Below are 11,357 nucleotides of genomic sequence, written 5' to 3' on the forward strand. Positions count from 1 at the left end.
AAAAGAACACGCTTTTACAAAGCAATCTTTCTTAGCACGCATCCTAGCGGTTCTTTCTTTGCACTCATCAATGGAAATTCTCATGGCTTTGAGAGACTCATTGATATCATGCTTAGGTGGAATAGATCTAAGTTTCAAAGAATCAACACCAAGAGAAAGTCTATCAACGTTCCTAGCCAATTCATCAACTTTAAGCAATTTTTCTTCAAGCAAGGCATTGAAATTCTTTTGAGAGATCATAAATTATTTAACACTATTCTCAAAATCAGAGGGCATCTTATTAAAATTTCCATAAGAGTTGTTGTAGGAATTACCATAATTATTAGAGGAATTACTAGGAAACGGCCTAGGATTAAAGTTTCCTCTATATGCGTTGTTACCAAAATTATTCCTACCAACAAAATTCACATCCATAGATTCATTAATATTCTCAATCAAAGTAGACAAAGGCAAATCATTGGGATCAATAGGAGCACTCTTAGTAGCAAATAATTTCATAAGTTCATCCATCTTTCCACTCAAAACATTATCTTTCGGTGTGCCATTGAGAATAATTGACCACAATATTATCAAGGAGTTTAGTAGCTTCTCCTAAAGTGATTTCCATAAAAGTGCCTCCCGCGGCCGAATCTAAAAGATTTCTAGAAGCAAACTTTAATCCGGCATAAAATTTTTGTATGATCATCCATAAATTCAAACCATGTGTAGGGCAATTGCAAATCATTAATTTCATTCTTTTCCAAGATTGGGCAACATGCTCATGATCAAGTTGTTTAAAATTCATAATGCTGTTTCTTAGAGAGATGATCTTAGCGGGAGGAAAATACTTAGAGATAAAAGCATCTTTGCACTTATTCCAAGAATCAATATTATTTTTAGGCAAAAACAAAAACCAAGTTTTAGCACGATCTCTAAGTGAAAACGGAAATAACTTCAATTTAACAATATCATTATCCATAGCTTTATTCTTTTGCATATCACACAAATCAACAAAGTTGTTTAGATGAGTAGCGGCATCTTCACTAGGAAGGCCGGAGAATTGATCTTTCATAACAAGATTCAACAAAGCAGCATTGATTTCACAAGATTCAACATCATTAAGAGGAGCAACCGGAGTGCTAAGGAAATCATTATTGTTGGTATTGGAAAAGTTACATAATTTAGTATTATCTTGAGCCATCGTGACGAGCAATCAAACACATAAGCACACAAGAGGAAAGCGAAAGAAAAGAGGCGAACAAAAAAGAGAGGGCGAATAAAATGGCAAGGGTGAAGTGGGGGAGAGGAAAACGAGAGGCAAATGGTAAATAATGTAATGCGAGGGAGATGAGTTTGTGATGGGTACTTGGTATGTCTTGACTTGATCGAAGACCTCCCCAGCAATGGCACCAGAAATCCTTCTTGCTACCTCTTGAGCACTGCGTTGGTTTTCCCTTGAAGAGGAAAGGGTGATGTAGCAAAGTAGCGTAAGTATTTCCTTTAGTTTTTGAGAACCAAGGTATCAATCCAGTAGGAGGCTCCTCAAAAGTCCCTCGTACGTACACAAACGAACAAGAACCTCGCAACCAACACCATAAAGGTGTTGTCAATCCCTTCACGGAAACTTGCGAAAATGAGATCTGATAGAGATAATAAGATAAGATAAATATTTTTGGTATTTTGATGATATAGATTGGAAAGTAAAGATTGCTAATAAAAGTAGATTGGAAACTTATATGATAAAAGATAGACCCGGGGGCCATAGGTTTCACTAGTGGCTTCTCTCTAGATAGCATAAGTATTACGGTGGGTGAACAAATTACTGTCGAGCAATTGATAGAAAAGTGCATAGTTATGAGATTATCTAGGCATGATCATGTATATAGGCATCACATCCACAACAAGTAGACCAAAATGATTCTGCATCTACTACTATTAGTCCACACATCGACCGACTCCTGCCTGCATCTAGAGTATTAAGTTCATAAGAACAGAGTAATGCATTAAGAAAGATGACATGTTGTAGAAGGATAAACTCAATAAATATGATATAAACCCCATCTTTTTATCCTCGATGGCAACAATACAATACGTGCTTTGCTGCCCCTGCTGTCACTAGGAAAGGACACCGCAAGATTGAACCCAAAGCTAAGCACTTCTCTCATTGCAAGGAAGATCAATCTAGTAGGCCAAACCAAACTGATAATTCGAAGAGACTTGCAAAGATAACCAATCACACATAAAAGAATTCAGAGGAGATTCAAATATTTCTCATAGATAAACTTGATCATAAACCCACAATTCATCGGATCTCGACAAACACACCGCAAAAAGAGTTACATCGAATAGATCTCCAAGAAGATCGAGGAGAACTTTGTATTGAGATTCAAAGAGAGAGAATAAGCCATCTAGCTAATAACTATGGACCCGAAGGTCTGTGGTAAACTACTCACAACTCATCGGAGAGGCCTTGGAGATGATGTAGAGGCCCTCCATGGTCGATCCTCCCTCCGACGGAGCACCGGCGAAGGCTCCAAGATGGGATCTCGCGGATACAGAAGGTTGCGGCGGTGGAAATAGTTTTTCGTGGTGCTCCTGGATGTTTTTGGGGTGCGTGGATATATATAGGCGAAGGAAGTAGGTCAGGGGAGCCACGAGGGGTCCATGAGGGTGGGCGGCGTGCCTACCCCCCTAGGGCGCGCCCTCCTACCTCGTGGCCGCCTCGGCTGCTTCTTGACGTCCACTCCAAGTCTCCTGGATTGCGTTTGTTCCAAAAAGATCGCTCCCAAAGGTTTCATTCCGTTTGGACTCCGTTTGATTTTCCTTTTCTTCGAAACACTGAAATAGGCAAAAAAAACAGCAATTCGGGCTGGGCGTCCGATTAGTAGGTTAGTCCCAAAAATGATATAAAAGTGTAAAGTAAAGCCCATAAACATCCAAAACGGGTAATATAATAGCATGGAACAATAAAAAATTATAGATACGTTGGAGACATATCACACATCATCACTCTCGCCTCCAAAGATGGAAGCATCGTCCTTGCTCGCCACCTTGTCGCTCGCCTCCAAAGCTTGGTCCTTGAGGGTCTCCATAGTCATAGTCGCCGCCGCACCGTCTTGAAAAAGACTCATGGTAGACTCGCCACCATCAATGCCACAAAGAGGGATGGTGGTGAAGTCGAACTTGGGAGCATCGTCTTGGAGCTCATCGGGCTTAGACATCATGGTGGTACTAGCCTCATGCTTGTCGTAGAGCTTGGTCGCCGCGAAGTGTGCTTGGGGTGGAGAAGCCTTGGCCTTCATGAGTTCTTATTCCTCCTTGAGAGCACCAATGTAGTAGTCATCGAGGGACTTGTAGTTCTTGAGGAAGATAGTCTTGGAGATGTCGTTCTTCAATCCCATCATGAAGTGGAACTTCATCGAAATGGGATCGTCCACGCCGGCTCGTCCCAAGGCAATCTTCATCTCCTTGAAGTACTTGTCGATGGACTTGGGTCCTTGGATGGTGTTCTCCAATTGGCATCGAAGTTGTTCCGTGTAGGTTGGAGGCACGAACTCTCACCACGAAGCTCTCTTTGTCTTTGGACAACTCATGTCGTAGCTCTCCGAAGGTGTGTGAAGCCACCATGTCGAGGCGTAGTCGTGGAAGTTTCTTGTGGCGCACTTCACTTGATCTTCGGAATGGACTTGATGTAGCTTGAGGTAGTCGTCCATCAAGCTCTCCCACTCGAGATACTCCTCGGGTTCTTGAGTCCCATAGAAAGGAATCTCATTGTCGGTGTCGAGGTTGTAGTAGCTCGTGGAAGTTGCAGACTTGAGCTTGGGGAGCTTCTCTTGAGCATAGTCTTGGGGTGCTTTTTGGCGAAGATGTCGTATGTCCGTAGGCGAAGATACCTTGAAGTCGTTGGGCGAACATGCCAAGGGTGATGGTGATGTCGTTGAGCGGTTGTTGGTGTTGAGCTCTTTACCTTCACGTTCTTATTGGTGATGGTGTAGATGCCGATGTGATCTTGCCGGAGATGGTAGCTCGGAAGGATGTGCTCTTGAGTGTCTTCTCAAAGATGAGTAAGATCGTTGCAGGACTTGATGAGGGCTTTGATCTCCTCCATTCGAGCTGGCATCTTGGCGTCGAAGTTGTTGTTCGTGGCATCGAACTCGTCATTATTATTGTAGACCAATGGTGAAATGCCTTGCCTATCCATCACAAGACTCGAGTAGAGGTGAGTAGGAAATGAGATAAAGAATACCAAGTTACCTTTTCCCAAAGTTGAGGATGTATCCCGTTTCACTCAATGTGAAATGAAAGAATAGTGGAATTGGTACCGGACTTGTTCACTCACACCTATCAAGTAAAGCTTATGGTGGAGCTCGGTGAGGATAGTGGCACAAAAAAATTTGATGCAAAATGTTAGCAAGAGTCAAATAATGTTGAAAGAGATTCACAAATTCGCAAGTGAAACAGGTAGACCAATAGCAAAGAATGGCACACAAAACACACACACACAGATAGATAAATGGGGTCATGCAACCAAGGAATGAGCATAAAATGTGGAATCCACGGAAAACGCTCGTGTTGCACAACTCAAGAGAGAAGCTAGCACGATTTCTCTATAGGTGGATACGACACTTGTGCACAACCTATAAGATGCAAAATGTATGGTCTTCTATCCCAAGTATGCTATGTATGTATGTGTTCCCGCTGTTCTTCCTAAAATGATCCAAGATGATTGGATATGACAATCTTAAGTGCAATGTGGTATGATGCTATGACTATTGCTTACAAGCTTCTTTCCTCTCTCTTTCTTTGCTTAAAAGCTTATTCTTTTTTTTGTTGATATGGCCACAATGCGAAATGCACAAACCAAGATAGCAATTGTGTATATGCGGGAACAATCTTGTGACACAAGGGATGATATGATGATACCAAGATGATATGGTATGTATGCAACGGAAGGTGTAGATCACTAATGTGCACAAGTAACGTTGCCGGCAATACTCAATGGCTATTCTCGATATGCAAGTGACACAAAATGGGCTAGGGGTTATCAATGCAATTGCAAGGGGAATATACAATGGTGTCGTCGAGGTTACCGTCCTTGGCGATGATGAGAGGCGGTGTTGCCGATGTCGACCCGTTCCTAGTTAGCCGAAACACCCTAGGAAATGGAAAAACCGCAAACTCAAAATCTCCAAAGGCAAATGTAAAATGGTGGTAGCAGAAAGCGGTGGTAGTTTTGCACTCGTCAATACCGAAGTGGGAGGGATGGGCTATACACGTGTCAGAGTTGAAGTTGCCGTCCCTAAGTAGCCGAAACACCTTAGGAGACACAAACCATAACTCAAACAAACTCAAACAAAATTGGGTTAAATTGGGGTGGTGGAAGTGTATGGTGGGCACGTCTATGCGGAAATGGTGGTGGTGGTTGAAGAAGAAGCAACCGTCCCTAAGTAGCCGAAACACCTTAGGAGACTTGAATCACTACTCAAGCAACCACTAATGCTAAGGGGAACAAAATGGGTTAGGTTGCAGAAGTCAGTGGTGGTAATGCGGATGATATGGTGGAGGGCCTAGGCAAACTTGCCAAATTTCAGAAAATATGATGGAGTCAAATGATGGTGGTGGTATTTTTGTGTGATGGAGGATGTCAATAGCTTCAAAACGAGCTAAAGAACATAAAAAACGGACTCCAGATGAATTAGTTATGGCAAAAACAAAAATTCAGCCGTGTCAGTTTCAGGGTTAGCCGGACATCCGGGAGGAGGTCCGGATGATCCGGGAGTACTTCCGAATGATCCGGATTCGTCAACCGGATTTTTGTCGTGTGGGGCGTCCCGACATCCGGGAGATGGTCCAGCTGATCCGGGTGGATCCACATGATCCGGGAGTACTTCCGGATGATCCGGGCAGGTCAAACTGCTCGGGATTTCCTCGCAGGAACGAATTTTTGGGCGGAAATTGGGTGATTTCGGGGCAAAAATTGCGAAGATTTCGTGGATGGAAGGTGAGGAAAAGATGGGGGATTTTTGGTGGGGATTTTCGGATTTAGGACGAAACCAAGCAAAAAAAAGGCTAGAAAACGGTGAGAGGGACTCCAAATACGTGATAAACGTGGCTCATAATACCAAGATGATATATGGTAGAACCCTAGATGCCCGATCTTTCACGATTGGAGTGGGAACCCTCGAAGAACATGATGAACATGGGGAAAAATGGAGAGAAATCACAAGGGGAAACACTCAAGAACAAGTCCAATCACACATCCACTAGACAATCAAACACACAAGATCCACAAGGTACAGGAACAAAAAGAGAAAGATACAAGGTAGAGTTCATCCCAAATCCAAAGGAGATGGGGGCTTGAATCCTAGAAGGATCTTCCCACGAAGGGGGGCTTGAATCCCTCGGGATCTTCTCACATGGAGGTCTTGAACTCCATGGGAGTGGTCTCTCTCTCTCAAGAGGAGGAGGTAGGAGCAAAGCTCACCTAAGAATGAGCTATCATATTTGCTTACCCTAGAAAGGAAGTGGAGGAGGTCTATTTATAAGCCAAGGGGCGAAGGGGTAAGTGAGGGGGCGAATGGGTAAACGGGCCTCGTCCCAAGTCATGCGTGCAGGCAAGGTCGGATGATCCGAATGGGGTCCCGGATGATCCGGGCGTCGGGGGTTCGGATGATCCGGACGGAGTCCTGGATGATCCGGCTTCGATGGAAGGCTTCAGGTGTCTTCGGCGTGCTCGGACGATCCGAGGGAAGGTCCGGCTGATCCAGATGGGCCCGGATGATCCGGACAGTGGTCTGGACGTCCGGCCTGGCTCCAGCAGCCGCTCCATCTTCTTCTTCTCCTTTCTTCCGTCTTCTCTTCCATGCTTACCTCGCGGACGGTGTAGTCGTTCCTTGGCGCTTGCACTCCTCCTTGACATCCTTGAAGCTCCGACAATACCTATGCATGCCCACGGGAGAAGTGTCAAGTAGTACACCATTCTTGAAGGGGCCAAGTGAGCACGTGTAAAGGAGATGATTCGCCTTTGTGTATGCGAGGTAGATGTCGCACGTGTCATTTGCCAAACGGACTCTTGACATGGTGATGTCCGTAGGATGCTCCGCATCACTTTGGGTGTTAATCACATACAGATGTGAACTATTGGTGGTAAATCACATGGCGGTGTGAACTAGATTATTGACTCTAGTGCAAGCGGGAGACTGAAGGAAATATGCCCTAGAGGCAATAATAAAGTTAGTATTTATTTCCTTATTTCATGATAAATGTTTGTTATTCATGCTAGAATTGTATTAACCGGAAACTTAGTACATGTGCGAATACATAGACAAAACATATTGTCCCTAGTATGCCTCTACTTCACTAGTTCGTTAATCAAAGATGGTTATGTTTCCTAACCATAGACATGTGTTGTCATTTGACGAACGGGATCATATCATTAGGAGAATGATGTGATGCACATGACCCATCCGTTAGCTTAGCATTATGATCGTTATAGTTTCATTGCTACTGCTTTCTTCATGACTTATACAAGTTCCTAAGACTATGAGATTATGCAACTCCCGAATACCAGAGGAACACTTTGTGTGCTACCAAACGTCACAACGTAAATGGGTGATTATAAAGGTGCTTTACAGGTGTCTCTGAAGGTGTTTGTTGGTTGGCATAGATCGAGATTAGGATTTGTCACTCCGAGTTTCGAAGAGGTATCTCTAGGCCCTCTCGGTAATGCTCATCACTATAAGCCTTGCAAGCAATGTGACTAATGAGTTAGTTGCGGGATGAAGTATTATAGACGAGTAAAGAGACTTGCCAGTAACGAGATTGAACTAGGTATGATGATACCGACGATCGAATCTCGGGCAAGTAACATACCGATGACAAAGGGAACAACGTATGTTGTTATGCGGTTTGACGGATAAAGATCTTCGTAGAATATGTAGGAGCCAATATGAACATCCAGGTTCCACTATTACTTATTGACCGGAGATGTGTCTCGGTCATGTCTACATAGTTCTTGAACCCGTAGGGTCCGCACGCTTAACGTTCGATGACGATCTGTATTATGAGTTATGTGATTTGATGACCGAATTTTTTTTGGAGTCCCGGATGAGATCATCGACGTGACGAGGAGTCTAGAAATGGTCGAGACATAAAGATTGATATATCGGAAGGCTATATTCGGACATCGGAAAGGTTTTGAGTGATTCAGGTATTTTTTGGAGTACCCGAGAGTTACGGAATTTGCCGGGGGAAGTAATGGGCCTTAATGGGCAATACGGGAAAGGAGAGAAGGGCCTCAAGGTGTGGTCGCGCGGCCTCCATGGGCTGGTCCGAATTGGACTAGGAGGGGGCTGCGCCCCCTCCTTCCTTCTCCCCTCTTCCTCCTTCCCTCCTTCTCCTACTAGGCATATGAAAGAGGAGGGGAATCCTACTTGGACTGGGGAGTCCTAGTATGATTCCCCACACCTGGCGCCCCCCTTGGGCCGGCCACCTCTTCCCTCCCCTCCTTTATATACGTGGCCAGGGGGCACCCCATAGACACACAAGTTGATCTTTAGCCGTGTGCGGTGCCCCCCTCCATAGTTTTCCACCTCGGTCATATCATCTTAGTGCTTAGGCGAAGCCTTGTGCCGGTTACTTTGTCATCACCGTCACCATGCCGTTGTGTTGACGGAACTCTCCCTCGGCCTCAGCTGGATCTAGAGTACGAGGGATGTCACCGATCTGAACGTGTGCAGATCGCAGAGGTGTCGTGCGTTCGGTACTTGATCGGTTGGATCGCGAAGACGTTTGACTACATCAACCGCATTACTTAACGCTTCCACTTTCGGTTTACGAGGGTACGTGGACACACTCTCCCCTCTTGTTGCTATGCATCACCTAGATAGATCTTGTGTGATCATAGGAATTTTTTAAAATTACTGCGTTCCCCAACAGGCGTGCGGGAGTGGCGAGGGTGAGCGCCCGCCCCCGCCACAACCTGCGACTTGGGCGTCGCAGCCCCTGCATGTTGCGTCCCTGCATGTTGCGTCCAGCAGCTCGGCAACTCACTCCAGCAGGGCGTCGCAGCCGCTTTCCGCTAGCCTGCACCTCAGTAGTTCTCGAGCCACGATGATCGTGGCTCACATGTTCGCCTGCTCTCGAGGAGTGTGCGGTGCCGTTGCCGCGGCGTAGCTTGAAGACCGAATGGCGGCGCGGTTGTGGCGCGACGCCAGAGGAGAGGGTTGCGGCCTGCGCCTCGCGCGGCCGGTGGCCCCAGGCGGAGTGCGGGTCGCGAGCAGAGCGGAGTGGAGATCTTCCTCGTCAGCATCTGCTGTCGAGGAGGCCCAGACAACCTCGTGCTCAACGGGGGCTCTTGGGGCGTCGGCCATGGTGTCGGTGGAGCAGCGGCGGACCGGTCGACGGAAGAGAAGATCCTACGCACCCCTACCTGGCGTGCCAAATGTCGGATTCGGGTTCCGCAAACCATTGATAGGTTCGAACTCTGGGGTGCGTGCGGAGATCTCAACCTATCTAGCCTGCCTACTCGTGGTCCTCTAGGCCTAGTGCGTTGAGCTCAAAGGGACAGAGAGACACAATAGTTTCTCCTGGTTCGGGCCACCTTGCGGTGTAATACCCTACTCCAACATTTTGGTGGATTGCCTCGAAGGGCTGAGGATGAACTAGTACAGTGGATGAACTGGCCTTAGGAGGTGAGGTGTTCTTGAGCTCAAGAGAGCTGGTGAGGTGGTCGGATGAGAATGGATATGATCTCTTCGTCCCCCTCTCTATGGTGGTGGCTAAGTACTATTTGTAGTGGTCTTGGTCCTCTTCCCAAATGTTGGCGGGAAGGGATCCCACAACGGCCAGATTTGAAGGGGGGCAAGTAGTACATCCTATCCTGACTAAAGTGGTCTTCGCCTGCGAAAAGCCTCTGGTCGTGACACTGCAGTGGGCTTGATGATGACCTCCGCCCCGCCGACCTGGCGGTCTTGGTCTCGTTGCACCAGAATGGAAACCTTTGGCTGATTCCTCGGGACTCCACGCCTGCTACTTGCCTCCTTTGCACCAAAGAGGAAACTGGTGCTCTGTGCCCACTGGCGCCCACCTAGCCTTGGTTGTCATGGCTCAAGTCAGCTGAGCCTCATGAGGTGCACCTTGCATAGAACTCTCCGCCCCTCGGGAGCCAACCTGAGGAGGCTGACCCCCTTGGAGGTCTTGGCGTTGCCGCCTCGCGAGGTTTGGTCCCTCATGAAGGCCTTGAGTTGTCGATGATGAAGCTGGGCCATACCAGGCCATCGATGGAGCCAAGCAGTGGGCCGTAGGTAGGCAAATCTGGGTACCCCCGTATCCAGAACACCGAGAGGCACTTCCTCATGTCAATGATCTGCATGTGCATCTCGTAGCATGTGTACACGCTCTTTTCCGTGACCCAGAGGTGAGGTTCATGCAGTTGCCGCATCCAGGCCCCGTGTCAGGATACGGGACATGATCTGTTTGCATCCTACTTCATATTTTCATAGTAGGGGTTGATGATGGCTGAGGCGAGTTCAACCAGGGAATCCTTCTTCGTGCTGCCTCAGACCCTATAGTGCTCATGGATTTCGACAAGGTTCTTGCAGGCCAAGCCCGTAACCTTGAGCGCTTTTACATTGTCGGAGGTTTCCACCATAGCAAACTTGTACTCAGTGTTGTTGACAAACCGGGCGAAACGGTCAGAAGGCTCCATGGCCATGCAGTAGTGCTAGATAAGGACATGATGGTGCACGCACAACTAGGCGACAGCAACCTTCTGATCTTTGCCAGGATGACCAACGGTGTACTGGAGGTCGATGCCAATGACCTTGTACTTGTCTCGAGCAAGCAACTACTCCATGGTGTTGATGTAGTCCTCCACCATGATCAAGTCGATGGTGTACACCACCGGGAGATCTGTTTCCCTCGCGTGGGTCTCCACTTTATGCCCGTTGAACTCCATTGGAGGGCTGCTGGATATCCTCTATGTATGTGTCATTGTGGGTGTGCTTGTTTGGTTGCGGGGTGCGATAGAAAGGTTGAAGAGACTAAGGTTATAATGGTCGTGGGAATTAATGGGGAAGCCGGACGGCCTGGAATATCCGCACGCCCGGAAGGAAGTTCTAACTTGCAACGCGTAACTCCATCATGTCGCACGTAATTGCGTCATGGTGACATGCGCGGCACAACTACATGCATATGGGCCCCCAACATGATTGTGCGCAGGCCCCAACTACTGGCAGAGCGCAGGCACAGGGACGCGAGCAGAGCGCTCCACGGTCGCCTCAACAACGAGCAACCATATATATGCATATAGTAGTTGAACACGCAAGGAAAAGATGTCCACAAGCTGCGCGGATGAAGGTACGGGAGCAGAGCACGTC

Source organism: Triticum dicoccoides, chromosome 4B (genome assembly GCF_002162155.2).
Source record: "Triticum dicoccoides isolate Atlit2015 ecotype Zavitan chromosome 4B, WEW_v2.0, whole genome shotgun sequence".
Taxonomy (NCBI): domain Eukaryota; kingdom Viridiplantae; phylum Streptophyta; class Magnoliopsida; order Poales; family Poaceae; genus Triticum; species Triticum dicoccoides.